This window comes from Suricata suricatta, chromosome 3 (genome assembly GCF_006229205.1).
Source record: "Suricata suricatta isolate VVHF042 chromosome 3, meerkat_22Aug2017_6uvM2_HiC, whole genome shotgun sequence".
Taxonomy (NCBI): Eukaryota; Metazoa; Chordata; class Mammalia; order Carnivora; family Herpestidae; genus Suricata; species Suricata suricatta.
In genome coordinates, this window is record NC_043702.1 from 30,111,028 (window position 1) to 30,115,663 (window position 4,636).

The 4,636-nt window shown below is 37.6% G+C and overlaps 1 pseudogene; it reads right to left on the bottom strand.

The window, feature by feature from the left end:
* Positions 1 to 893: 893 nt before the first annotated feature.
* On the bottom strand, positions 894 to 992 carry LOC115288893 (annotated as a pseudogene).
* Positions 993 to 4,636: the final 3,644 nt, after the last annotated feature.

Genomic DNA, 4,636 nt, shown 5'->3' on the forward strand with positions numbered 1-4,636 from the left:
CTTGCTGTACATGTGGTGAACCCAGCACCCCGGCCCTCTGGATCATGACAGCCTCCTCGGCACCCCCAGAGCCCATTCTCACTACTCATAAATAGGCCTGGGCTCTGGGACAGAGAAGCGAGGTTGCCATTCTGCCCTTTCCCTGGAGTTCCGCCAGCAGCTTTCACCGGGCTCTGGCATCATTGTCCTGGCATTTGGTTTCAAACAATAGCATTTTGTAAAAGTATTATACTGTAAAGCAAGAGAAAAGGTGTTTACTTTTTCCCCTCCCTTTTCCGTTGGGAGATTGTAGATGATGCAATAAATGCTGAAAAATTATTAAATTTTTAAACTAATGAGGCCATAGAACACGTATCTGCCTAGTAGGGGTTTCCAGCAAAAGTTTCAGCAAAGGCCTCCCTCACTATTTCAGCAAACCTCCAGCAGACTCAGTGACCTTTTGTCCAACTCCCTGCAACCCGTGGAGTGCTTGGCAGATATTTAACTGCTATGCTTGTCAAATTATTGCCACTCGGTGAGTGTAACTGACGATACAACAAAATAAATTATTTAAATACTATTAATAGAACAAAAAGTACTGTACACTTTTGCGGATGCGGCATCTTTGCTGGAATAAGCAGTTCTTCGGGTAGCAACCAATGCTAACCCAAAAGCACTTCGGCTCCACGTCATTCTGTAGGCTCATCCGATTTTCGGTTTCAAAGTTTTCGTGCAGCCTAAACCACTCATGGTCCACGACTGCTGACCTGAGGGGGCAGGGTTTGCACTCACACGTCAACGTACCTTTTTGTCTCGGTCAGAACTTTCTCATGCAAGCTCAACAGGAATCATGTCGTGAGTAGTTTCCTAGAGGTTATGATTGTGACTTGCTGTAGTCTCCTGTCACTCAGGCAGAAGGCTGCAAAGGGATGGCATTTTAACAGATGCATGTCGATCTAAACTGATAAGAACAGATACTACACTTGATCTTAGCCAAAAGGCCGAGAAGCGATCATGACTATCTAAAGTCTGGGTTTTAGCCTTGTAGTTCCAAGAAGGAGATCTTGTTATTTTGCCAGAAGGAGTCATACTAATCAAACTCATAACAAAATGATGTATATACAGAGAAGACTAATGTCCATGAAAGCTCAAATCACATCATTGAACTGGACCGCCATTTTCATAGGTCAGCATATCCTTTCCACTAGGCGAGTCTGCATGGGAAGACACTTGATAATCAAAGGGTCCCTTTTGTGACTATGTTATTGAAACACAACGATATTTATTACTAATATAAATAACAGCTAACATCTATTGAGTGCTTACTACATATTAGGTACATTCTAAAGGCTCCACTCATAATCAGCTTCTACACTCTTTATGCATTTGGCGGTGTTCTAAATGCTTTCATATATGAACTTATTTCAGTACCCAGGAAGTAAGTAATAGTATCATCATCCCCATTTTACAGATGAGAAAACTGATGCCCCAGGTCAACTAATACCAGAGGTGTTAAATAATTTACCTCTGAAGTCACTGGTAAGTGGTGAAATTGGCATTTGAATACAGACTTATGAATTGTTTTCAACTAATACACTCCTCTGCTCCTTGGGGATGTAGCTAATACACTTTCAATCTGCTCAGTGAGCACCTCTTCCCTGATGACTAACATGAATCCTGACACGTTGCTCCTCACACTCATTTTCCGGGTTTCTAAGCTGCTGATTCCACAATGTAGACACATGCTTTCTTAGAATATCTTAACCCCATTGATCAGCCGTTGCTGAGGCTTGATCTTGCTGCTTTTAGCCTGGGCCATATCTCTTACGGTAACTTACATTTATCGGATCTCATGTTTCTTGTCCAATATATATTTGTCTGCCTCTCAGAGGACTGAGGGGGGTGCCTCTCTAGCAGGATGGTCCACATTGGATTTCCAACAGATAAATACCAATGTGCACACAATGAAATACATCAATTAAAATTTGAGAGGGAAGAGACAGAATGCAGAAAATGTAATGAGCAAAGTCATAATACTCCTCATAACATGTGGTCCTGGAATCTTTGCTAATGTGATTGGAAAATGCGGCTCTCTTTTTATTTAACTTTTTCAGAGTATCATGCCCAGCAGCACACAACTAGTAAGAAGCAGTTATTGAAATGTGAGAACTAAGAGATGGAAAAAGAAATGGGGGTACAAACCATATATAAGCCAAAGAGACAGCTTGTAATTATTTTTTCACTTCTCTGAGAAGAAAAAATAGCAAATATCAATGGAGTAGGCATTTGCAACGATAGAACTCTAATACCAATTGGCAGAGTGTATTCCATTTTCTCGTCAATGTCGTTTTTGATAACTAGAGGCTGTAGCTGCCTATGTAATGGCAAGTAGAAGCTCATTCCAAAGAGCCGACGGCTTCCAAACATCTCAATATTTATCATAATTTGTGAAAAATAGGATTTCTTAATGTCTTTTTCACATTTTATCAGGAATTTTTAGCATTGTGACAATCTCTTAATCAATATTATGTAGCTTAAATGGTTTTTACACATTAAATATTCCACTTGAAGACTTCATAGCAAGCTGAACTTTGTTTATCCCTGGAATTATTTGCAATTAGTATGGTACTAATGAGAATTGCTATAGTGAGATGTTTTAAGTAGAAGTGAAAAGTAAAGGATGGGTATTTTAAACACAATGAAATCACCTAAATATCTCTCTTAAAAGGAGACTGCATTGCAAATCAGAAGTACCATGCTTTGGAAAGAATTTGCTATTAAATATATGTTAACTGAATAATTGCCTAACACTACTGAAGAGTGACCTGGAGGGATGCCTGGGTAGCTCAGTTGGTTAAGTGTCCAACTCTTGATCTCAGCTCAGGTCATGATCTCACGGTTTGTGGGATCGAGCCCTGAATCAAGCTCTGTGCTGCCTGGACAGAGCCTGATTGAGATTTTCTCTCCCTTTCTCTCTCTCTCTGCTCTTCTCCCTGCTCGTACATGTGCACGTTCTCTCTCTTTTCCTCTCTCTCTCAAAAAATAAGTAAATAAAAGCAAACTTTATTTAAAAAGTTAAGAAGAAAGTTACCTGTAATGCAGGGATAATATTTGTCAAATATACTTTTATAGGCTGATACCAACTTCCTATTGTTCTGATTGGTGGGTGCCTGTTTCTGCTTGGTTAGTTTCTATCATTGTTGACTATTTTGATTGACTCTTGAAACAATGGTTAATCATTGTTAGATGTTGTCAGTTGTTAAATATTTTGACTGTTTCCTAAAACAATTATTAAGTATTCTGAATATTACCTTCACTTGGAGCCAGATTCTAATACCAAGTAGTCAACCAAGTGCAAATCATCCAAGAGTGGTTATAAGATGACACTTTTCCTAGCAATAAAAGGGCATACTTGGATATCTCTTTTATATTCGATTAAGTGTCGTAGAATAAACACCAGAAAGAAAGTAACAGGATGGAATAATAACCTTAACTAAAGGCTTATTTATAATAGTAAACAAACACTTACATGGACGTACCCTCTGCCTGCCACTGTTCTAACCACTTTACATGGAAGGACCCATTTAATCTTCAAAGCAACTTTTTGAGTAGATGCAGTTATCATTACCATTCTACAGAGGAAAAAACGGAGACACGGAATGATTGATTAACTTGCTGGAGTTTCCTTCCTATAAGTGGTGGAGACTGAATTCAAATCCAGGAATTTGGGCTCAGAGCCATGCTCTCAACTCCAGTCTTCTACTGCCTCTATTACAAAAACATAAAAATTCGTATAAACATAAAAGTTAGTATATGTTCAAAGGAGATGAACAGTTGGTATATGAACAAATAAATTCTATAAAGACATTAAAATTACAGCCTTCTTTGAAATTACAGAAATATGAATAAAAAGTCACTGAATCAATGTCTCAAATTAGCAAAAATAAGTAAACGTGAGAAAGTTCAATTTTACAAGGGATACAGGAAAACAAACACACTTTTGATGGCTATTGGTGCAACATATTGTTGTAAATGTTCTGGAAGACAATTTAGATGTAGGTCATGGGAGTTTTTGAACCATAGTTAATTTCCTTGTTGCAGGAACTACAGTTTTGAAAATGCCTTAAAAAATAATCTAAAGAAGAAATAAATACATGATATCTTACTCAGACATTTGAATCATTGGTATATAAAGTAGTAAAAATTTGACAATAACTCAGATGCAGTACCAAAGGGAAACAACTAAACAAGCTATGGTATGTTAAGAACACAGAATATCAAATAGGTGTTATAAATTGGAAATGTGTGAGCTTTCTCAGTATGTAGAAATATGTGAATGGGAAAATAAATCTAAAAGTAAAATAGACCCAAAGATATGATACACTGATTGAACTATGAAAAACCTGTATGCAACATTTGTTTAAAGATTGGAAAAAGCAATGGATGTAGGAGTTAAATCTTTATTAGTATGCGCTCGCTTCTTTATTAATCTTACGTTACTTACATTCTTACTTGCTTGCTGTCTTGCGTATGCCAAAATAAATGAAGGAAATAAGGGAGCACATTTCAGAAATGGGTCAATTTTATATCTAAATGGAATTACTCCATATATCTCTGATATGATTCTGTAATGGAGCTGCCTAGGAACCCCATCTGA